This window comes from Mixophyes fleayi, chromosome 1, assembly GCF_038048845.1.
Source record: "Mixophyes fleayi isolate aMixFle1 chromosome 1, aMixFle1.hap1, whole genome shotgun sequence".
In the NCBI taxonomy this organism is placed as follows: Eukaryota; Metazoa; Chordata; class Amphibia; order Anura; family Limnodynastidae; genus Mixophyes; species Mixophyes fleayi.
Window position 1 is genome coordinate 61,486,837 of NC_134402.1, and position 26,923 is coordinate 61,513,759.

The following is a 26,923-nucleotide window of genomic DNA, read 5'->3' on the forward strand; positions in this document are numbered from 1 at the left end:
CAAGGGGTGCAAATTAGTATTCTGTTTTGCACATAAGTTAAATACTGACTGTTTTTTCATGTAGCACACAAATACTTGATAGCTTATTTGTACACTCAAATTTAAAGTTGATATTTGTGTGCTACATGAAAAAACAGTCAGTATTTAACTTATGTGCAAAACAAAATACTAATTTGCACCCCTTGCATTGTTACATGGTTTTGTCCAGGAGACTGAAATAAGAAGTTTCTCAAGTTAAGATCCTTAATGAATCAGGCCCCAAGTGTGGATATTTCCTTTAAATGAGAACCCCACTGCAAATGCTGCTTCCCTCATTAGGAGGCCTCCTACATAGTAGTAGTGTGGGTCCCTCCTGCTTAGATAATATTTTTACCTTATAGTTGCCGCTTGAACAGAAACCATCATTTCTGAGCCTCACGTGGGCTGGAAGAGGGGAGCCACTTGCTAAGTTCCAAGCAGTTGAAGAGTATATATTGAAATTGACACCCAATAGGATAGGTGCCACAATGATCCGATCAGATAATATCTCAGTTTTAAGTCCCATTGACTTTTTCAATGTTATCAGGTGGCTCCTTCACTGCAACCCCTGTAAGACTTTGAAGACGATGCCACCTGCTACAATTTAAGCGCTTATTATAAGATGACAGATTGGACCGTCACTGGATCACTACCAGGAGGAAAAACTTGGTAATACAATGAGTTTTAAGTGGAGTTTTAAGATATTCTGATCAAGAGTACTTTGCAGTTCCATTGGATAGAAAGTTGCCAAGTTACTGTTTTATAAGGCATTAGCCTCTTATTTTATGAGTATTTTTTTAATTCAATGTTCTATCACACTTTGAGGATCAATTCAAGTGATAAGTGCTATTCATGCATGTTCTATCAGGACAACTTATAAATACATATTGTTTAACCAAGGGCAGGCTGGGCTGGGGGGCAGGGGTCACTAGGCCATCTGCATTTTTTTTCCTTTATAATTTTACTAATAGGCTGCTGAGTCGAGTCTTGCCCCCTGCCTAAAGTTTGCCAATTGTCCCCTATGTTTACCTGACCCAACCAGTATCTGCCTAGGTTTTATATAATTGTATCCACGTATTCTATTAAGGTGAATTTTAGTGATTTTTGTGAGTACAGTATTGTATTTACCTTTTATTCTGTGGCTCACATCTGAATTGCTTTATTTGTTTATGTATAGACAGCATATACTTTATGTTAGTTGCATTGTGTGCCTCACAATACTTGTAGTGGATCATGTGGAATTAGTGCGGAATGAGTGGCGCTATTTAAATAAATAGATGATGATCATGATGTGACTCTAAATGTGCTATAAACATGCTCAATGAGATGGTAAATTGATCATATGCATTAGTAAGGCCCAGCAAATAGTGTAGTGCATAAAAAGTTAGCGCTAAAAGGATATTGTTATGTGGTTCCTGTACAGTCATAGAATTCCTTTTAAAAAAATGCAAATGTTCAGGAGGGTGTGAAACTAAAATTCAATATTCAGTCTATTCCTGCTTGCTGATTGGATAAGGAAATAAAGCAGCGCTAACTATCTCTCAGCTGTCTGAAGCTATTATATCAATACATACATCTGAGTGATGTATCTGTTAAAGTGCAGTTGAAATTACAGTTGTATGAAATTCTGTTTGGCAGAATTTTGGCTCTAAACTTGTCAATTGCGGCAGATTGCACTTCGATTACAAAATTTAATAAATTGACCTACCCTGCCCACAGCGTCAGTCCTGCCTTTAAGGAGCCAACACTGTTTAAATAAAATATTTTACAAATAAATAATAAAAATGGGCAACATGCCCTCATCCCGATTGTTGGCATTTATTATTGTTATTATTATTATTATTATTATTATTTATTTATTTACATGGTACTGTATGTTAGTGTTGCATGGCTTATCATACTCAGCAGTGGGCAACCGTTTTACTGGGTGTGTGAGTAGGTCAATTACTTCCTGTATTTGTAAAAACAAAAATCTTGAACGATTGAGAGATATTATCAGGGACTTGATTTAGAGTAAGCCACAATTTTGTGACCCGAACGCTCCGTGTTGAGCAGCAACCTAAATGAATGAACTTAATGGACCTTGAGGGTTCATTACATCTACAACCAATCAAAGCGGCTTCCTCGAACTCCAGCCAATGAAAGTTGTTCTGATTGGCTGTATGCATAGCGGAGCTTTTGTGTAACTAATGTACATGTCCTAGCAACCTCTGACTGCCATGGCATGCTGGTGCTTATAGTTCTACAAGTGTCTGCATACCCAAGCAGTCATTGGCTGCTAGGCCTTGCTGGGACTTGTAATTCCACTTTATTCATTTTAGGCCATCTAGTTTTACCTTGACACCCACCACTCCAGGGGTGGCAGGAAGAACCCCAGTGCTATTTATCATGGGACCACCCAAGAGCTGTTGCCAAGAGTAACAAGGTTACATTTTCAAGGGGTGTGCCACACTTATTTGTGCATGCCCCTAATGTATTTGCACTTGACCATTGACGGTCCGCTTCTCTGAGCATAAGCGGCCGCAAGGTCAAAGTGCATGTTTGTGGCCTGCAGTTGGACTTAGGTCAAACTCTAAATGAGATCTTAAATGCACAATCGGTACTCTGAAAAGACAGTTGTTTCTGTTTTTTTGGAATAAGTGGTTCTGAAATTACATAAGTAGGCAACTTGCTGATTACAGATGCAAAATATATATAGCTTTTTATTGGTTGTAATTATTTGCCAGCATAGTTCAGTTAAAATCAGGAGTATAGATCCATGAAATATTCAAGTAGGACCTGACCATATATATACTTTATTATTGCTATAGTAGAATGCAAGGAATAGGGGACAGACCTATCAAAAATAGATTAAATTAGATATACACCATATTCTGCATTGTATTGTATAGATGTCACAGCGTTAACAAGTTTGTTTCTGAAAATATTTTATCAATTTTCATGTTCAACCATAATTACTTTATAGAATCATGTTACTCTCTCTGACAAATCTATTCAAAATAGACTACACTCCTTGCATTTGAGTCAACGTCTCCATTCTTGCAGCACAATCTTTTTTTAATGTAGTGTTCTACTGAATCAGATCAGCATAATTAGCAGAGAGATTAACACAATTAGAAGTTAAGAAATAATTTAAGCTATTCCGAAAGCTGTGAAGTGGAAAATGTATAATTATATGGATGTAATATTTGGGGTGTGTTTTTTTTAACCCAATAAAGAAAAATTAAGTTTGGAGTTAAAGGTTTTTATATTTATGTGTTCTAGAGTTTTAGGTGTTTCATTTTGCAATGCCGCATCAGGGAAGTGATAATAAGGAATTTATTGAGCTGATTGCATCTGGATCATTATATCTCTTCCTGAAATTTGTTAAAGTTGTTAATTAGGTATAAAGAAGATGCAGCCAAGTGTAACTAACTTGCTTTTCCAGGGAACATGCTAAACTTATGTTTGTATGTCCTTAATGTACTCTACGGGCCTGATTCATTAAGGAAAGTAAATAAAAAAATGAGTTACTTTGGACTTTGGCACAACCATGTTGCATTGCAGGGGACGGTAAATTTAAAATGTGGGGGATGGATTTATAGTTGGTGTAGGGCATGTCCTAGATCAACTTTAAATGCCAGTGTAAATATAAAGCTATCAAGTATTTTTGTGCTACATAAGAAAACAGCCAGTATAAACTAATTTGCACCCCTTGCATTGTGACATGGTTTTAAAAACTTACATAAAAAACTTACTAATTTTACTTACTTTCCCTAATGAATCAGACCCTACTTATGTGAATACTTGTGCAAAGTGGATTTTTGCAAACCTTGGTAAAATTTCAAAAGGTCTTAGGAACAATTTAATGTTATACATCCTATATCGGTCCATTATATGTTTTTTATTATTTTTTTTCCCTGTTTTTGAATAACGGAATGGAGTACACTGTCCAAATAGCAATATTTTTTACAAATTCTTAGGTGGCTTGGCAGAAGTGAAGCATACATGTCCATGTGAGTATCCAAGAATTTGATATGAGTTTATTACTTAACACTCACGGAAAATCCTAGGATGTCCTCTTCAAACTGGAATGCTCACTACTGACAAACATTATTCCCTGGGGTAATATTATTGTGATTATATCCTGTGATCATGATAGTATTGTGACTGTGGTGTTGTATGTTTGCAATGTGTTCAATAAAAATGACAACAGTAAAATGTCCCTGTAAATTGTGTGCAGATACTACAATATGCTGACGTTCCCAATATTTTACATACCGAGACAATCGCACAAACTTACAAAGTGCAACTACCATTGAAAACTTTACTGTTTTACTTTACTTTAAATGTTTACTGTTCATAGCCACAACCACCAAATGTGCACAGAATGATCCTAATCAAATTAAAATTAAAAGCTAAAATGAGGAAATTTGGTTAACCAGTACATTCACAAATATGACTATAATCTATCTGTCTACAGTATATCTACCGATTGTGAATCTGTTTATGTTGTATCTGTGTGGTGCATACTTGCTATGTGCTAAAAACTAGGTGTGAAGAGAAACTAGGAGGAGGGGTTGATTTTATTGTAATCAGTTGTCTGAGATTCTATATAAATAGTCAGAAAACTCATTGGCGCTTGCTCATTGTAGTAGCTTGCATCATAAAGTGAAACAACTTGCAAACTTAAGTGAACTGTGCGTTTGAAACACAGTCATGTGAGTTAGAATACAGAAGCAGGTGCACATATATTGACACTAGCATTAACATCTGATCAGTGGTCGAAGTAGAAATTTAGAAGTGCTGGTATGGAACTTCCTCTTTGAAATGACCGTCTGGGGCCCCCACAAGTTTAGGGATTTTGATACGGAAATCAATTTTAGATGCATTTTAACACTATAGTATAATATAAAACAACTTAAATGATCAAGGCTCTGTGTCCCCCACCTCCACTGCGTAAAATTACCTTTCCACCTCTCCCTCATGTCTTGTTTGTGTACTTACATTTTCCCTCATATCTCTATAATATTATAATAAAACTTTCCAAAATATCTTCCTCATATCTTCCATTTTACCCTTTCCCTTATCTGTTTCCTTTCTCTGTGCCAGGGTGCCACTATCTTCATTGCAGGTATCCCCCTCTCTCCCTCCCTACCTGCTCTCCCTGTGCCTCACATCCTGCTTTTCTCACTCCTCTCTTCCTCCTTTAACCTCTCCATATATCCCTGTTCCTGCTCCTTTTGTTCGTTCCCTCTCACTAGCCTTTGGCCCTCCTTCATCATCATCCTTGTGTCCTCCTTCATCACCCTGAGCCTCCTCTGTCACACTGTGCCCTCCTTCATCACCCTGTGCCCTCCATCAACCTGTTTCCTCTGCTGTCCCCCTCCATTTCTACTTACCTTTCTTTGGGATTCCTTCTTCTTCTTCTTCCATGCTTGTCCATGGGAGCTGCAGTGTCGGTACATGATAATGTCATGCCCTACACTGACAATGAGAATTGACCAGAGAGGAGCAGGGAGCTGCTGCCGGATGCAGCTCCCATGGACAATCGGGAAGGCAGGCGGAGCATAGCGCCTCTCCCGCCTTGCTTTCTCCGTTAATAGCCGGTCCTGGATGCTCCTGAAGTGGGGCAGAGAAGTGCCAATATATCATACTAGCACATACTGCCCCACTTTGAGCACAACATCTGATACAATGTTTGGTCTAGTGCAGTGCAGTGAATGTAATGCTTTTGTTTTGTGGGAGACATTGTGGAAACTTAGGTACTGTCCAATTTGCAGACAATTATCTTTGTTGTGGGAGGAAATAGTCAAACTGCAAGCTAACGTGTGTAGAATGTCTGTGTCCTTGAGGCCACCACTGCCTCAGAGAGCCCTCAGAAGACATTCTGCCTGGACTACTGTGAGCTCTGCAAAGGGGACATATTCAGAGGGATACAGACACATCCCACAAACTGTGTTATTGCAAAACTCATATGCTGCTCTTGCAGGGCAGGAATGTACAAATATTATAGGTAACACAGAACATGAGGTTATGGGGACTTCCTCTAACTATAGGAACAGGTAAAATAAATCTCCAAAAATGACTACACTTCTCTTGGGGGATTCCATTATACGAGGCATATATCTGGGAAAAGCTACTGAAGCAGTGAAACAAGTAAGGTGCTTACCTGGAACCACAGCTCCAAGGGATAAAGTGCGCATATTAAGAATTGTGAAAGCAGCAAGAAAAGAAGAGAAGGGGAATGTCATTGTCCACCTAGGGACCTGGCTAATGCTGAAGTCATGGCAGTAAAAGATGGGTTTAGAAAGTTAAAGACTGCTCTAAAGCAGGTGGCATCCACTGTATCCTTTTCAGCAGTATTGTCAGTACACAGGGGTGAAGATAAAACTCACTGCATTAAAAACGTCAATGTGTGACTACGGAAGTGGTATTATGAGGAGAGATTTGGATTAATAGACCATAGTGATGCCATCTGGCAAGATAGGGGCTTATACAAAAGTGTTAGTCATTAAGTAGAACCAAAATACTAGGTGAGCAGTTTGAATGCTTCACCATGAACTATTTAAACTATTAGATTGGGGGGCAGTGAACTAAATAGGAATAAAACAATCTGTTCCCCCATCCAAGAGGTATCGTTTCTGCAGACTAATAGAAAATATATCCACAGTAACAGAAGACAATGCAGATCAAAACAAAATAAACATAGAGAGAAGGATAAACATAGAAGATAGGAATAGAAGATGCACAAACAAAACTCTTAGAGCTATGTGTGCAAATGCTAGGAGTTTAGGAAATAAAATCCCAGAACTAAGTGTGATAATGACAAAAGATGATCTGGATATTGTGACTATTATGGGCTCATGATGCAATGAACACCATGATTGGGACGTAGCTATATTGGTATATAATTTGTTTAGGAAGGTCAGAGAGGGAAAAATCGGAGAATTGATAGCAATGTATGTGAAAAAAGCATAAATACTACTTTAATACAAAGTATTGAAGAAAAAACTGAGGTCATTTGGGTGACCATAGAAACGGAGGACAAGGCTATTTTTCGTACTGGTGTGATCTATAGACCACCAGGTCAAGAAGAGGAACTGGACAGGAACTTATTGCAGGACATCAATAAAATGACATTAAATCAGAAGTAATAATCATGGGAGACTTTATTCTACCTGATGTGAACTGGGAGGGGTATTTTGCAAGTTCCACTAGAAGTAGGAACATTCTGTATTCCTTGCAGAGAGCATCCCTCATGCAAATGGAGAGAGAGCCCACTCACAAAGACAAAATATTAAACTTAATTCTTACAAATGGTGGCAGAATATTTGATGTAAATGTGGGTGAAAACCTAGGATCCAGTGACCATCAAGCAGCAAACAAAATGGGCAGACTAGATGAGCCAAGTGGTTCTTATCTGCCTTCAAATTCTGTGTTTCTATGTTTCCAGATTTTTTTTTTCACTTCTGGAGAGATTAAATAAAAAAAAATGACAAGTTTTAGGATTTAGGGAAGATATATACATTAGGATAATAAAGGTCTATAACCAATGTATCACTAAAATTCTGAATATTATTTAATCCTTACTATAAGTTAAAGTAAGCATATATGCTATAGCTCATAGATGTAATTCACAAAACACAAGAGATATAAATGCCTTGGCTGCAGGATGGTCCTTCCATCATTCCAAGGTGCATGACTACTCACTGCTCTCGGGAGATAATTCCACATTCTAGTAGTATAACTCATCTCATCATAGTCCAACCTAGTTCTACTTTACCACTTTGGTGCCACTCATTTCAATTTAATAAACTTTTTTATCTCTCCTAAATAATTACTCGGTTTAACCTTATTTATGACTTAAAAGAATCATGATGCTAAGTGGACCTGATGACTGTATTTATAACATATGTAAATTGTGTGTGTGTAAAGTTTGCTGTTACATTCCTCATAGTGAACCTGGAAAAATGCTTCATTGAATTGCAACACGGAGATGCCCTCTAGCTAATTTCTCCACCAAAGGAAATCTCATTTCTGCACTGCTCTGCAAACCGAGGTACACGGTGTGCCCTCTGTGTACTTTGCTATGAGTGCCTACACTCCACACAAATCCTCTGCAAGTGCACCTGTTTGTCTGCCGTGTGCCTGCACAGGTGTACTCTGCATTCTGCATTTTGCAATGCATGTATACCTTTGCCCTGTGTGTCTGCCAATTTGTGATTAGCCATAAGAATGCTCATGTCAGCCACAGTTCAAATGTCATTTTAATATCCTGCCTACTATCACTTTAGATCACTCCCTTAATTAATTACAGCTCTTAGTGCTGCTATATTTAATTGCTTAATTAATCTGTGAGAGTTAGAGGACATTGGGACTGTATTTTTTTTCCTGTGTGACATTTGTACATTTTAATGTTTTAATTACATAGATTGTTGCATGCATATAATTACACCTTACCATATAAAGTGAAAATAAATGGCACAAATGGCATTTGAAATAAATTATGGGCAGCTTCCGATCATTGCCAGCTCATGACAGTGCAAGTAATCTTAGAGGCATATTTAGCTGAGGTGCAATTAATGTATTTCTCTTCTCAGAATGTATGTCCTCTGCTGAAATATTTGTTTCCTATATTCATCACATCATCACCTTAGAATTTATATTATATCTTAAATGTCAGTTTCAGCTCTACTTATTTAGATGTGTTAGAGGTGAGCCTAAGTATTCTGAGGTGATCATTGGAAGGATATGCTTCTCATCCCTTATCATCATCAGTTATTTATATATCGCCACTAATTCCGCAGCGCTGTACAGAGAACTCACATCATTCCCTGCCTCAATGGAGCTTACAATCTAAATTCCCTCATCCACACACACTGAGAGACTAAGGTCAATATAATAGCAGCCAATTAATCTACAAGTATGTTTTTGAAGTGTGGGAGGAAACTGAAGCACCCGAAGAAAACCCACTGGAGGAACATTCAAACTCCATACAGATAAGGCCATAGTCAGGAATTTAATTCCAAACCCCAGTGCTCTGTGGAAGAAGTGCTAACCACTAAATATTATGAAGGCTGACTAGCCTTTTATTGTTGGAGGGGCTGGGGCTTTAAATAGCCCCTATTCCTCATGCCTTGATGTAGCCATGCCAGAACAGCTGAGTTTTAGCTGTTGGTATCAGTTCATCCATTTCTCATGAATCCTCTTGACTGCCTTAATTTATACTCTCAGCAGTTAGCTCTCCCCTCTACTTTTACCCTTCTCAGCAATGCAGCAACCATGTATCTGCCTTTCCACTCAATGGAGTTGTTCTCCAGATAACTATTTCAGCCCCTCTGCCTAGTCCATCGCTCCTGTTTCTAACAAAGCAAACATGCTTTAATCTGATTCATTAATGGTTCAATGTTCAATGTTTCTGTAACAATGTTGGTAATCACTGAGATATATAAATGGTATAAGTTTTATTGCAAGATGCAAACCTGAATTCATTATATCACAATACTACTTGTGTTTTATGTCAAATTGTTATCTATTCACTTATTCATTGTATCCTATCCTTTTTATCCTACTTAATCATGGTGATTTCATTGATACTAACCCAACTGTGTTCCCCTTGTGCTGTTATCTGAACCTGCAGTCCCATACCAAATCAGTCCTTTCTCGCTCTCCTCTACCTCATTTTATATCCCTGTTTCCCCGGAATTCCCACCCTGCCTCAATATATAATGTTAGAAGGAGTGATATCAGCCTTCAACACTCATGCAATCATGCTCCTGTGCATTCAGCTGCTGGTCAGTTCATTGAGCATCTAAAATGCAGATATTTCACCTTTCATGTCTTTTCACTTATATTTCCCTGTTTCCCTTCCCCCACTATATTAATTTCATGCCTTTTCAGTCTTGCCATCCTTGGCCTCTACATCTAAACTCCTCCTCTGTCAGTTATGTCCTGTTTGCTTACTCAGTTCTCTGTGCTGTTAATGTTCATGTATATTTCTCTACACTAATCATGTCTATAGGTATCTGTGACAGATGCAAGTCCTATCTCTCTTTGCATTCTTACAAGACTTTACTACCTGTCAACATCATGCATGTTCAATATCACTCCGACATACTAAGCTGTCAATCACAATCAGTTCAGAACTTTTATTTCATTCTCCCCAAATAAATGGCAGCTTGAGACTGTTCTCCTTTCAGTTTCAGTCTGTCTAAGCTGTCACCTTCCAATTTCATGTTCTGTGTTCTCCACTTGGAAAATCTATTGCCATCAACCTCAGTCAGTCTAGAACTTTACTATCTTTTTGACCTGTCCTTGCTCTGGTCTGCTCTTGCTCTAGTTCCCTTTTCTAACCCTTCTTGTCCTTTTATTTCCAACTAATGTACCATACACTCATTGCATAGATTTACCATACTAATATTAAAGTCATTTTATCGCTAACCAATAAAACATTGTCCAATGCGATTGTTGTGTTTCCAAAGAACAAAGATATGTTATTGCAAAATATAACAGGATTTACAGCAGGCCATTATTATGCATTAAAGATATTACAATAAAGCAGGAAAGTATAAAAACACTGAATACATTATATCTCCTCTAACGCTTCATCCAGGCCCAGGATTAGGTAATCATGTCTACTGTGTAGTCAGGCAAAGAGAGACAGAACAATGGGCCAGCGTGCTTATATGCAGCTTCAGTATAGAAAAAACTACTGGTGATGTCACTATGTAAACAAGCATCATGTCTAGAGGTCTTCATTGGCTCAGGGTTAATGATGTTCCAGTTGTCTGCTGATCATAGGTCAGTTCAAAGGCTTTCTCTGATAAGAAGTCACCACCCCACCCCCAACTGCTGAACACATGTGATGTTTAAGGAAACTGACCCAAACCAGTTCTAAACAAACTTAAAACACAATGTGATTTTGATCATTCAATCTTTTATCTTCCATAACTATTGATTGCAGTATGCGATCGCAAAGCCGAAAGTAGCGGATTAGAGATGGTAATGTGCAGATCAAAACGACACTAAACATACATTTCCTATATCCTGAGCCTTAGATACTTTAAATATATTATCATTTATGTATAAACAATCTAATACATTTTACTAACAAATAAATGTGGATTGGAACCTTAATAAATGTGCATTATTTACAAGTGTAAGTGCGAATGGAAATGTGTGTGTTATGAATCTGTGCGATTGCATCATAACACGTAGCATATTAATTGCAATCGCACGGTAAAACAATATTAATCAATTTGGTTTACTTCATCCAATTATTTGACTTTCACACTAAACTTATGCTTCACATATACACAGCATTCCCTGCCTTAAACCATTTCTAATTCAGTCTAATCCTAGCTTCCCAACCATTTTCTTTTCAAGTTAAATCATTTTTTCCATTTACCTTTACTCTTACATATTACACCTTTCCACCTGTTTCTCTATAATCCTACTCCATTTACCAATATTAGTTGAAGCACTGTTTCTTAGTTGTACTTTATACAATTCGACTCCCATTAGTCTTTTACTCATTGTTTCTGTTTTATTATTTCCTCATTCTTACTAAATATCTCCTTCACTAGTTTTACACTTGTCAAACATTCCTTTCCCTATGTCTTTTTCATAATGAGGAAACCAGCTCCAAAACCTTGTCATCTGTGATAACCATTCCTCAATTAATTTCCATATATTTTCTATTTTTCTATTCTTAAGAGCTCTCAATTCTAAAATATTAAAAATTACTTAGCCCGTAGTTACCTTCTGGACATTTCCTTCATCAAGCATGATGTCTTTGTTGCAGACACGATGAAGACCCCTCCCACGCTGGAAAACAATTTGTCAATTCCTCCAAATAACCAGTTCTTGGTCTCTTACATAGACTTTTGGCCTTATTACATTTTGCTACAATTGTCTCTAGTTTCCCACCAACCATTAAATCGTACATCTCCAGACATACCACCACTGTGATATTCAGTTCAATAAGTAATTAATGGTTTATATCAGCTCAAAAACTTTTCCACAACCACAGCCCTTCTGGCTATTTGCCAATCTATTCCCGTGATATTATCTGCACACTTGTATGACTTTTTACCAAGACAGTTATGTTTTGACCTTGTTTGGAAACAGAATACTGTTCTGGTTTCTGTAATCTTTAAAAGCAGACACTTTAAATCATGCAGCCTTCAATAAAAGGGAGCAATGAGAACAAATCAAGACATTTGATAAACATTAAGAACAAATTCTGGAGGTAAGGGCACAAGATAAGAATCATGAATAGTAAATAGCAAAAAGCACAACCGAGATTAGAAGTACAAATTGTACTTCACACTATCCATAGCTTTCATGAGTGTGGTTTCAAATGAATTTAGGTTATATTTTTTAGCTTCAAAACTTGCCATACTAGGCAGCTTATTTTATTGTATGACGCAACAAGTAATAATATGCTGCAGCCCCAAGTTAAAAATCAGGTTTTAACATGATAACATATGCAGACTGATGAAAGCTAACGTCTGATTGCTTGCTATGAGTTACAGTAACATAGCTCTTTGCACTGTGCTGTGAAATAAGCTCCTATTTGTGTCCTCACAGCCCTATTTACAGAGTGTTGCCATGAGGAGTCTATAACCAGAAAATGCTGGAGTGATGTGCATAACGCTGCCGCTGTAATAAAAGATTTCAGGATTATTTTTTTACTTTAAATAAAGTGGATACAATTTATGTCTTTGCGTTATCTATGTTTGGCTCATAAATCTGTTGCTGATGTAGATCCAGGTGAGGAATAAAACATAGGCCATTATACATGTATAATGAATGCTGAGTTTCCTAAATTATTTTATTCCCTGAGTGTGCCGATCCAACTTTCACCTATATGAGAGCTTGTTACCAGGATGGGCTTTTCTAATGAAGATGCATGAGCGCTAAGGACAAAGACATGATTATTTTTCTCATCCTCCTACTATTTCGCATATATTTCTATTTAATTCCCCAGCCTAGCTGATTTAATACTTGTGGGCTCCCACTTCGTAAGCACTGTACACGATTCAATCTTACTGCCATTTTCATTAAGTAAACTAGTACATAAATCAATCTGCAGGCTCTCTTCAACACTCCAACAGCAAATCCTTTCTGCAACGCTTTAGTACCTCATAAACAATTTGGATACTTTATTTAGCATATTTACTGAGCATGCAGTTTTAGTATTGTTGGACAAAGTAACGCATTAACTATTTTTTATCAATTCTATTTTTTATATTTTTGCCTACTTCATGTATCTCACATATTAAAAGGACTGTAACGTCTAAAATAGTCTTTGCTTGGTTTTGCTTAGTACAGGGGAATGTTATACTACACACACTTTTATATATTCTGTGTCCTCTGACATATTTTCAGTCCTTCCTCAACTTGACCATCCCCCAAGGACCTCCACCCCTAAAGAAAGAATTAATTGAGCGGTAACTGGCAGCATAACTTCTGCACCTCCTGCCAGTAGGTACATTGCTAGTCCAATGACTGCTGGAAGGAGTGCATGTACAATCAGTACGAGTATGGTGACTGGGGAAGGAAAAGGATCTCAGAGCAGGAAGGAGAGGCGAGGACCTAGTCTCTTCCAACTCTAGCATGGGAGAGACAAGATTCTCACTTCACCTCATGGTTGACATGGCCCTGACAGCCAACATATCATGCAGCGCTGTATTATTACAGAATTCAGTCTTTGCTCCAGTGGAGCTAACAACCGCAAACATGCACTGATAATGGGGCGAGTTTAGCCAAATAACCTATTAATACTGTATGTCTCAATATGTGATAAATGAGTTATGCTGCCTTAATAACATACATTTTACATAGAAGATATATATCTCTTTTTGCTAATTAGATATTGAGAAGGGATTTGAATGGGCATGCTTACTAGAGCCATTAAAGGATACTAAGTAAAAAACAAAAAACAAAAACAAAACTTGAAATTGATTTATACAGGTCTCATCACTAGTTTATTCTAGCCATAGAAATCCATTACAGAATCAGGAAATAATGTTGCATCTGTAGTCACACTAGATTAGCACTGTTTGAAGACCCTTATTCCTATATCATCTGCACAACGTCAGCAGGATTCAACTCTAATGCGACTACCTGCTATAAGGTGGACTTTTCATTTTAAATAATTTAGTAAATGTTTTGGAATCTTGGTAAGTTAATATAATTTGGAGATTCGAGATTTAGAGATATCCTCGTAAAGTGAAAGTAACCAACCCTGTATATGAAAATGGAATTACATTTTTTATTAAACCTATATTGGAGTGTTTGATTTAATAGTCTCTGATCTAAATATTTATGGTCAGAGAGGGTTACAATATTCAAATACATTTTGATCTGTCCTCACTATAAACTTCCCTTTGGCCTGAGTATAAACAGAAAGACAGTATAACCACTCCTACTTTAATAATTCAGTCTAGATGTGTAGATCTGAAGAATGGTGTTTATTATAGTAGTAAAGAACATAGTAGATCAAGCGGTAAAATTGTATTACAAATTGTAGAGTGCAATCATAATATGAACAGATGTAATGCAAACAACAAAACATGGCATAACTGTATAACTTGACAGAAAATCTTACCATCGAAGCTGTGCTAAGGGTAGAAATATATACTGCATCTCTGACTTAACATGTATTTCCTATGTCTGTGTACATGTAATACAATTGTATTATGATCATTCCTTTTGGTCAGTTCATGCTGATTATGTGTAGTACCCTATATCTATTATAGAGTGTTAGAAAATTGTAATATAATAATATCCAGCGGTCAGGTCATACTGCAAGTGTGTGTAGCGCAAGTATGATATATGACATCTGAATAGTCTGCATTTTTCAACTACTGTACAGTATGTTATGAATTTTGTAATAAAGTAATTGATATATCTAGTTATAATAATTTAGGGTACCTCGTTCTGTACTCCCTCTTAATATTGATGTACCTTCTACTAGTGGTCAAAGTGGTGGTGTATACAGTGGTATGCCATACCGCCACTTATCCTACTGCCGTCATTAAAAAATTATATTCACTTATGTTACCATTACAGTTTTCGCCACTTCTAAATGTTCACTATGACCACTGCCTTCTGCACCATATCGCATAATAGTTTCATTATTGAGCTATGTCATCTTGTTTTTGTTTTGTCTTTTCTATGTACATGTGTTTCCTTTGAATGGATTTTATATACAAACTCTTTATTTGGTGAATATTGCACTTACCTCCTTTAAGTGGTCTTTTGTATTTAAATTATGGTAAGGTATAAAGTAAATACCAAACAAGCATAATACAAATCACACAAAGAATATACATCAGCCTATGTACTAGTCTATATACAATCCTAGTGTTAATTCATAAAGCCCAATTTATTTATTACTGATGAATGTTACAAAATATTGCATTGAGGAACAATATACACATTTTTTTCTTTCGTAATAAGAAATAAAGCACTTTCTTTATATAACGTCTGTAACTCTACTATAGTTGGTGTTTTATTTTACATTACATTTTCAGTGCTGTGTTTAAATCATATTGGAGTATTATGATCTAAATATATAATATTTATATAATTACATTTTCTTTACAGTATAAACCTTGTATAACCCTCTTGTAAGTTGTTCCCTTATCTTTCTACATAGGATACACAAGCTAAAAATAGACTTGAATAAAAACATTCAATTCAGCTCCAGAGAGCACAAAAAAATTGTACTTTAGATGTTGATTTTTAAAAAGAAGTTTAAGTCCAGAGGGATTTCTCTAAGTAGGCATTTCATAAAAACAAGGATGCAGAGAATGCTTTTCAGAAGGCTATTTTTTTTTTACTATGTCTATTATGAAATACGTTTACAATAAAAAAAATATTCTTTTTCATCCTGGATCTTTCTTCCTAGCCATATAGGAAACCATACATACATATACAGTTGTGTTCTCTTACTCAAGAACTGTATATTCTGCTGCTTTAACTCACAGCTGCTTACTAAACAGCTGTGTAAAAGCAATTAGCAGCTATTATTGATGATTAGATGATCATATTCAGGGGTTCATGACATATATCCATAAAAAAAATAAGTTAAAAAAGCTGCATGTAAATAAAAATGGCATATTTACACATTTTTTTTTGTATAATAGGTAATGGCCTTGTACCCTATATATAGATCAAGGGCATTTTTAATCCACAATCTAATATGGGAGCCATATTACCTTTAAAACCTCAGAAAAAAATTAGTATAGTAATTTTGAGAAACCCTTTGCAAAATAGATAAACTGCACATGTATTAAAAAAGAGAGTCAAAGTGTATCTGAATAGATAGCCAAGTCCTAAACTAGTAAATATGAAGTCCTAGTGTTCCTCTATATATAAAGGTACACAAGGGATGGCAGCAAAAGTCCAAGGAACTAATCCAGAAGCAGTAATGGAAAATTTGGGCCGTCTATTGGATCTCTGCGCTTTTCATCCAAGAGACTTCCTCAGGGGGTACAGTCCTCAATATAATAGGCTAGGATGGGGCTCAGCACAATAGGTATTCCAATGGCTTCGGCTCAATCTGCCATATGGTAGTGACAGGGGACTTAAATACTATACTGGGTAGGAAGAGGGTCATCTGAGCCAGACAGCTGCAGTGTCCAGTAGAGGACAGTTCAAAGTGATGCACTGCACCACACAGTAGCGGCTCACACTGCTGTTTCCATGTGGATGGGCTGTTCGTGGTGGCAGTGATGTAGTCAGTGTGAGCCACCAGCACTCTGCACAGAATTCTTACCCTAATGGCACAGCAGCAGTGTGAACTATTGTAACAAAGACTAGAGTCCTTCACCAATGGAGACCATAGCATGTAGAAAGCTGTAGAGATGGGTTTTTGCTGGGTATGGGAGTATAGTGGTGGCGGTTGAGGGAGGGAGGTTGGGTGGAAGGAAGGAAGTGTGGGGTCATATGTGACAAGGGGAGAATGCATCTGCGGAGAGGTATAAGTGACAACAAGATCCCTTCCGACTCATGTTGATGGGCTTCAAGCCCTGCCATCTTGTCTCCTCGATTTAACCATAGCTACTGGAGAGATTAAGTGCTGATAGACTTGATAAGTTACGAACTGACTGGGAGATGGATCTGGAACTGTTGTATGATAGGGACTGGGTTAGAACCCTTCAGAGTTTTTATAAAGTCACTGCATCAGCAAGATTTAGACAAATCCAAGTTTTTCTCTTGCATAGGTCTTACCTTAGTCCTGCTCGTTTCTCCAAATTTAGTGAGAATGGGTTGATGGTCTGTCCTAAGTGTGTGAGCCAGCGGGGCACATTCTGGCATCTGATATGGGATTGCCCTTGTGTAGCTGCATTCTGGGGGAAAGTAATGGATTTTATAATGAAACTTGATTTGGGGACTCCCATCTATTAGTCCGAGAATGTGTCTTCTATGTGCCTTAGGCCTAGAAGATAAGATGCATAAACTAATTTAACAACAGTTATCCGCTTTGTTTATGTTAGAAACTGCGAAAGTTCCTGATAGAATCTACTGTCTGAAGGTACAAACAGTCATTCAAAGCACATTTTGTGAATATATCCTATGTTTCATTACATTCTTATAACCTGTTCTCTTTGACGAACAGCTTTAGAATCAATATGATTATACAATTTTATTCACTCTTTGTTGACTATAAGATATCTTTGTAATGTACCATTTCTTTTATGTACACTACTAAAATATGTGACACTCATATGCTGTCCCTGCGTGGGTGATAAGGTGTGACAGTTGTTACTGTTTCTCAAAAACCAAATAAAAATTGTTTCCTTCACAAGAAAAAACAAGCAACAACAAGAGAGTGGGGCTTAACTACATAAAGGCACTGTGTATTGCAGCAAATTGAGGCAGTGATATTACTTCTCATCAAGGACCAGGAGAGAAGTACATGCTGCGGACTAGGCTTGGCCGGTCCGTGGTGCTTTGCATGATGTACATTTGACATGTGTTCAAGACTTGTGTGTGGGGTAAGGGCACATGGAGTCTGTAAAGCTCAGGGCTCAAGATCATCCTAATCCACCATTACCAGGACATACTTGTCACATATCACATACAGTTTTCTTCATTTATTACAATTTCTAATTTGATTATCATATACAATATAATGTACCAAATGCTCTATTTTCTATTTTTGTGACTTGGCCATGTACACATTGGCTTTTGCAATATGTTTGTTATCACATGTTAAAGTGCAGGTTATACTGATAATTGCATATTATTATTTTTTCGTCAGCAACATGCCTGTATGGGTGGCATATACAACTTGATATAAACAGGGCCTGATTATCCAATAGACTGACTAGGCTGCAGCCTAGGGCAGGCATTTTGGGGGGGGGGGTGAAAAATAATGACATGGAGAGGTGTAAACTTAAATTAATTTTAAAATATTAGAGAATAGTTGTTCTCCAAAGTAAAAATTAAAACATGAAGGAAGAATGCAATACGTATTTTAATCTTGACGTAGTCCCATGGTATAAAGACATTGAGTCATCCTTGTGCGGCCACTTGAGGATAAGCAAGTAGGAGAGAAGAGGATGGTAACAGGCGCAGACATGATAGCCCCCTACCCTTTCATATCTTCTATCTCCTTAGCGCTCATTCATGCCTCCACTCTGCTATACAGTTGTGATTTTAATGAAAACAAAATGAGCGACAAGGATTGCTGTGACCCTTTCAAAACACTGGAACATAAGCATTAGAGGGGGGTAAAGGAAGCAGAATTTTAAATTAAGGATAAGTTTGTTTTTCCCTATTATGTATTAGCCTGGTGTGGAAGGCGACATTCGTTACGAGTGTATTTACCGGGGGCTACCTGAACCCTTAATCAGGCCCTGGATATAAACTTCAATAGACCACTAGCAAACCATATCTGCAGGTGGATTGCTAGAAGTGCTTTGCATTTGCAATGTAACACAAATACTTTCTGAATACTAGATTGCATGTACAACAGTAACCTTGACAAAGTAAACTTTCTTTCTTTTCTTCAGTCTTAGCAAAATGAATTCTTGTAACTTGGTTGGACAGTCTAAAACTGTGTCATCATAGTGTTTTGCCACATATGACACTTTTAGTTGAACTTAAAGCAATTAAAGTGTTTGAAAGAACCATGTTAATGTTAGCGTCTGTAGCTCTTGCTAAAAATTGAGATTTAGAGTTACCGTACCTTGCACTTTGTAGCTCTTCCATGAGTTGTTAACGCTGTAAAATGTCAGAAAAGATTAGCTTTGGTAGCAAGAGGGATATATTTGGTGTGGATTTTTCTGTTTGTAACTTCTGAAAATGCTCATTGCTTGACAGTTAAAGTACTGTTCAGAGGAGGTATTTCATCAGAGAATACCCACCATTGTTGTAAACACGTCAAAAGAATAAATCTCAAATTTATATGCCAGTGTGTACATCTTAACTATTTTTCTGTGTTTAAGACAAAAATGGCAAACTACAATATATTGTCATCGTTCAGAATCAAACTATGCTAAAAATACTCCAAAATTCCTTTTTACTTTTATGAGGAGTTTGACTTTTTGTTTTCATAGTTTTTAGTACTGATTTATATTATTCTATTATTCTTTTTCAATTTTATAGCTTTCATAGTACTTCAACATAAACATAAAATACCTATAATAAACATTATTTTAGACCCAATTTACACAGGATAGGGAGGATATACATAGAATGCATGGCGGTGGAATATGTTTGATGAAGATCCCAAGGTTATAATCTCAAAATTCAAAAAGTAGAGATCTAAATGATGGAACGACAAAGAAATATGGCAGAGAGCCCTTGAAGGTTGGTGCTTTTTCAGCATGGGCTGTAGAGCTTTATCTTCCAAAATACAAAAATGTTTTCTTCCAAGCCTTGGCAGGTGATAGAGATTGGGATTCTTCTTTAAACAGGACAATGTTTGCACCTTCTAGCCACATGTAATATGGGAATGCATGTCTTTATGGACATTTTTAATAATCAATGTAAGGAAAACATTTGAATGTGCAATGGGAACACATGTAATAAGATAGTTCAGATGCCCCATACTCACTTGATTAATAGAAGACATAAATGAGGCTATAACGAGCAGTATTATAGGAGAACAACAGAAATGATAAAATTAAGGAATGATGGTGATATTAGTCTCATTCAACCTGCCCACCTTCAGCTAGACTTGCAATTCCACAAAAGTAGTAGCAAATTGTTGGGGCCAGCTCCAAAAACTGGAATGAGGGCACCACCAGTGGTGTCCTGTTATATATTTTTACATTGTTACTCTGTGATCATGCTTTCAATAAAAATTATTTATATGCATAAAAGTGCAACTCTACACCTTAAGGCTATCATTGGTGGACCTATTAATGGCTAGTAATATGTTTAAGGCATATTTATTTGTTTTGTGTATGTGTACATTTTAGCTTGGTTTATTAGACTATAGCAAAGAAAAATAACTTTTGTTTAAGATATTAATTGGACAGACTGAACCAAGTCTGAGGCTCATGAAACTCAGGATAAACTATATAATCATCTGTAGCTTCTTTAAAAGATAATTCAAGTTAGGTTTGACAATCTTGTCCTCTTATCCAGTGGTCCTGTCAGGAACCCAATTTTCCTGCTCTTGTTCCTTAAACATGTAAATGAATTTACCCATTAAATGAATGGATTTGTATGTCCTTCAGAGCAGACTGGGAGAGATAAGAGACCAGAGCAGGCCAGTCTAAATTTAAGTACAGCATGGAGGAATGCTCTGGCATCACTTACATCTATTTAATAAAATTATCTTCATCATGAGGTTACATACCCGCCCCCTTAGATTCCTTTTCTGTACCTGATGTTTCCTACAACCTTAGCTGTGTATGTTTTATACCCACACTGCATTAGTTTGTATAAAATAAATAAATGGAATTAATTTAGTCCAAACCAGGATCATAGATACGTGTCTGAAAATATTTAAATTAATTAAAAAATAAAACATAGAACAAGTTGAGTAGAATGCGTTCCCTACTGTTTTGTTGCCTTAGACCTGGGTCTACTCGGCCTTAACATAATCCCTTGCCCGAGAGGAGGCATTCTAGTCAAATCAAGCTACTTAAGGTGTTAAAAAGGTTCTTGTCATGCATTTGGGCCATAGCCCAGGCCTCAACCACCAACCACTCCCCACTGTCACCCCCGGCAACCACCAACCACTCCCAACTGTCACTTCTCCTTCAAGAAATATATATATATTTTTTTAAATCTTTATAAACACTTTTAACAATTAACAAATTAAATTAACAAATTAAAAACATCTTAGTATACCAAATTTCAGCCCTTTCTGAATTTTTTTTCCCACACACACTAAGAATTTAGTAGGTCAGTGTATAATTCCACCCAGCAGGTGGCGCTGCAGCTTGGTTTTATATTTTCCACACACACACAGACAGACTAATACACGCCACTAGACATTTATATTATAGATATATATATAAATATATATATATATATATATATATATAGAGAGAGAGAGAGAGAGAGAGAGAGAGAGATAGAGAGAGAGAGAGAGAGAGAGAAAGAGAGAGAGAGAGAGATCTTATTAAAGCTAAAGAACCCACTGTTATTCTTATAGTATTTGGGTCACAGAGCTGAGTCAATATTGATTTGTTCTTGCAACTAATAAAAAAGTGTCCCTGTTTTTTAATGCTTAAGAGGTTTTACATGTGATTGTCAACTAACTTTGAAATGGAATAAGGTGACACATGATGTAATACATGATAATAAACAAATAAAGCAACTAAACCTCCATTCATGTTTGCAATGTACATTTTCTCTTAGTGCGAGAATCAGAGTAATATTATGTTTATGATAATACACACAAGTCGTTGTTTTTCAAAGCTTTAATGGCTTCAATGTTTCCAATCAAATATCATTGGTTCATCTTCTCGAGTGAGTGAATGTGACACATTTCATAGTACCTGACAACCATATTTTCTTGCCCTGGGCACAGACATTGTACAGCACATAAATAAACAAGTAGATAAACTTTGTATCCCAACAGAGGAAACATCAAGAATGTATAAACTGAGCAGCCAAGAAGCTTAATTCATACTGACACATAAAATGTCATATAAGAACATTTTAAATATAAATGTTGTATATGCGATAAATGAATACTTTTTCCTAACATGGTATTTCATGGGGCACATTGTTTAGAAAAGCACATAAACTGAAATCATGGTGGGGCAAGTGAGTGCAATAGTCCCTACGGTGTTAAAGACTCCGATGTGATTGTCCATTGGTTAAAAATTATATTCTAATTTGTTTTCAAGGCGTGTTTTCCGTTATATTAAACTTGTTTCCAGACTTTATATTAGCAAGCCATGGCAATATAACAGGGCACTTCCTATCCGTTTCTATAACACAATTTACAATAAAATAATAACATAAATGTATTTCAGTTTGTTTATGTTCTGATGTATTACTCACATAAGGATTCCAGAATTTTTACAGCCCTCTATTCCAAGAGTCTTGGACACCTTCATGACCAAAGGTTGTTTGTTACAATTTAGTTAAAGAAAAAATAACTTTATATAAAATGGCATCAGTAATTTTTTTTATTATATTTTCTTGATAAATAAAGCAGTGGGGAGGGGAGGACAGTGCTTTTCAGCTTACTTAAACCACTAATCATACAATAGTTCTTTCATTTAAAAGATGTATAAGCATTCTAAGACCTTTGGCCTCGTTCTATTTCTTCCAGTCATGTCCTGTGCTTTAACTACTCTATCCTCCTTCTCTCACTTCCCTTGACTAGTGACTCCCCATCACTCCCTCTCCCCTCTTAACTTTCTCTACACTTTATTCCCCTTGATTCCAAATGTTTCTTAGCTATATATGAGGTTTAACATAGATAAATGTAAGGTTATGCATTTAGGGATCAAAAACAAGAACGCAATCTATATATTAAATGGAATTAATTTAGGAGATTCTATAATGGAAAAGGATTTGGCAGTGCTCGTAGACAGTAGACTTAGCAATAGTGCTCAATGTCAAGCAGCAGCTGCAAGGGCAAATAAAGTATTGGCATGCATAAAAAGGGGCATAGATGCACGGGAGGACAGTGTAATTTTGCCACTGTATAAATCGTTGGTAAGACCTCATCTTGAATATGCAGTACAGTTCTGGGCACCACTCTATAAAAAAGATAATTTGGAACTTGAAAGGGTTCAGAGAAGGGTGACATAGTTGATAAACGGTATGGAGTCATCACGTTATGAGCAAAGGTTAGCCAGTTTAGGCATGTTTACTTTTGAAAAGAGGTGTCTAAGAGGAGATATGATTACTATGTACAAATACATTAAGGGTCAATACAGAGAACTTTCATGGGAACTTTTTACCCCAAGGACTATACACAGGACACGTGGTCACCCCCTAAGGTTAGAGGAGAGGAAATTTCACAACCAGCAGAGTAAAGGGTTATTTACAGTAAGGGCAGTCAAGATATGGAATTCACTGACAGGGAAGGTTGTGATGGCAGATTCAATAGATATGTTTAAGAAAGAGTTAGACAAATTTTTAGCAGAAAAGTGGATCAATTGCAGGATCCAAAATAGGTTGAACTTGATGGACTGGTGTCTTTTTTCAACCGCATCAACTATGTTACTATGTATATATTATCTATGTTCTTTGGAAACTGTTTTTTTTTTTTTATTTACATACCATATAAATTTCCCTCCCTCTGTTTTTCACCTGCAAAAACCAATAAAATGTTTATTCAAAAAAAGATGTATGAATACACACTTACATTTCAGAATGTATGCCAAGGTTTGAGGAGACCATTAGAACTGAAGATATTTGTGATCGAGTTGTGATAGTGTGGTAGTTTTTTTCCTCGCCATGTATATCACACAAGACTGTATTCAGTGGTGTAATAAATATAAATACCATATAAAGCATCCAATGCTGTGTTGTGGTATAAAACATGCTACATAAACATTTGGGAATGGTGCAATGTGCATTTTAATATTAGAAAAACTAATATTTTCTGTTTAGTGGTCCTTTAAAGAATATAGTTAGTTTCACCCCCATAGACATTACCTAGAAATGTATCAAGTGTAGATTAAGAGTGAGAATTAGAATTAGTAGAATTAGACTGTAAACTTAACTGGAGCTTGGGTTGATGTGTATGAATAAAATTGTGTAATGTAAAAGATGAGGGTGCTAATAGTAGGGATCTATTTGGACACAATTAAAATGTATCAGAAAGCAAATCAATTGAGCTTTGTTGAATCCTTTTTAGAAATATTGTTAGAAATCATTATATTATTTTCAAATGCAGAGTAAGATCCGTTCTGACAACGTCAGCAAACATTCTTTATTGGCTTGTTAATGTTGTATGACTTCTTCTACTTCGCACAAAGTGATCAATGTGATTTGGTCTTTAAACCTTCCTGTTATTGCCAGCTTATTTAATAACATGCTGCAAACCAAACAAAAGCACAGTAACTCATTGCGTCAGACACTGGTGTGCAAGCAAGTAATTTATTTTCCAAGTTGCACATAATTTTCTGCATTCAAGCATTGAAGTATTAAAAACACCTCTGGGGTGTCCCCCACATGGGTACAGATTGCTCAGGCAAAGTGAAGTTTATTTGCACAAATACATGGAACGACATAAAAATAATAGCAAAGCAATAATATTAGCATATTAAAGTCACATAATATCTTCTAGCTAAGCCAGTGGCGGATCCAGAGGGGGGGGGTGGGGGGGCGATCGGGGCTATCGCCCCCCTAGCAGGGGCTTGCTGCCGGCGGCTGCACACTGTGCAGGTCCGTTCGGCAATGATAATGTGCTGCCCGGCTGCTCTGATTGTGTTTTAAACACAATCAGAGCATCAGGACAGCACATTATCACTGCCGAACGGACCTGCACATACTGTGCAGCCGCCGGCAGCCATAGAAGTTAGAAAGGGGGCGGGGTTTCCCCCTACATCGCCCGGGGTAGAAAAAAATTCTAGATCCGCCCCTGAGCTAAGCTCTGGTTGGTAATTACCCTATGTGGGGCTTAGTCTCCAGCCTGAGTCTCTCCACTGATACAGATTTGCGAAGGTACACAGTCCTATTGTGAGTACACAACGGCAGCATTCCTGTGTATCATGGCCTGAGATACTGACTAAGTTTGTCTGAGTCATAAGAGACCTCTTGGTTTGTCACAGCCATCATTTCACATTTGACACTGTCTGTGCAGATACCTGACACAATTTGGGAATCAGGATCAGAGGCATGTGGCTGAAACAGTCTAAGACAGATGTAATATTTAACATACCTTCAATGAGGGCCTGGCCATGATTGTTTATTTTTATATTGGTTTATAAATAAATAAATCCTAGTGATCATTATCCTAGTATACCAATCAATAAATAAGCAATAAACCAATATATAATATTCGCAAAATGTGACATTTCTGATGCTATTGTTTAGCTCTTAACCAGTAAGGGACCTGTCTGAGAAATAGACATAAAAAAGTGGTTTGAAGGCAATGGTTTTTATAATATACTCCAATGTATTTTTTTAAAACTGATCTCATTTTAATGGAAATGATATTGTATTTGGTTATTAAAAGTTTAAGGTTCTCTTCTGTATTCTCTATGATTGTGCCTGATTCCTGTTTCACCATTATGTTTTATTATGATAATGCTGGTCTATCCATTTTAGACACCTTTTGGAGGGCCTCCTGAACTAATTTAAGAGCGGACACTCTTTCTAAGAATCTATCCATTAAAAATTCAGAATGTTTGTTAAAAGTTTGAAAAGATTTACAGTTTCTTTTAAGGTGTATGAATTTTTATATTATTATATATTTTTATATTATTATATATTATTATATATTATCCTTCCATCTTGGGCGGTGACAACATGTAGATAGGATGAAGGTATTGATATCAACCCTTTTTTATGTAGTTATTATATTATTGTGATCTTTTATCTTTAAGAGTAGATTGAGATAGTTCATTATTTTTGTATTCATTTTGTATATGAATGCCAAATTCCACTTGTTTTTATTTAAATCTTCAACAAAATCATGTATTTCTCTGTCCAGTCAATCCTAAACAAATAATAGATCATCAATATAACGCCTATAATATTTGATCTTTAAATTCATATTGAGAGACTTATATATGTTTTGTGACTCCTAACAGCCAATAAAGATGTTGGTGTAAATAGGGGCAAATTTTGTCCCTATTGCAGTTCCTTGCATGTCAATAAATTATATTTAAACATAAAATAGTTGTGTGCTAAAATAAATTATATCCCCTTCAGTATAAATATATGCACAAAATACTGCAAGGGGAGCCCAGGGTAGACACTGAGAGGGGTTAATTCAGAGATGAATATAAAATATATCTGTTAATGTATGGTCAAATATGCATCTGCACTTGTCTTTCCACATATGTATGTTGAGCTAGATATATCATATGTGGAGCATTAAATCTAGCATATAGATTATTGGAGCAAGTATATGGTATTTATAATTGTCAGGATACCAGAGTGTTAAGGCGAGAGCCCACTGGTTAACCCTGGTATCTAGGGGTTCATGATCACATGGACAAAGAGAAAAAGTAGATTTATTTCAGGAGGTGATAGACAAATGCAAACAATAGCCCACAATAACTGAGAACAAGTAAAACAACACTAAAGTCACCAAACTTCACAGAACATTCCACAGCATCCCAGTGTCCTTTTGCCCTTAAGCACTATATAAGAAATAACTATATTCTTTAGCCGGACCCAGTTGTATAAAACCATTCTGAGACGATGCTGTAGTTTCTCTAGTGGTCCTGATGAAGTTGCCGGGACAATCACATGGAAAATACACCAATACACTAAGAGTACTGTGGTGCTTGCCCAAGCTGCTATTTTC

At 36.6% G+C, this 26,923-nt stretch overlaps 1 protein-coding gene across 1 annotated transcript in view; it reads left to right on the forward strand.

Annotated features, from left to right (window-relative positions):
* Positions 1 to 26,923, forward strand: part of GABRB1 (gamma-aminobutyric acid type A receptor subunit beta1) — a 364,190-nt gene that overhangs the window by 12,828 nt on the left and 324,439 nt on the right. The window lies entirely within an intron of this gene.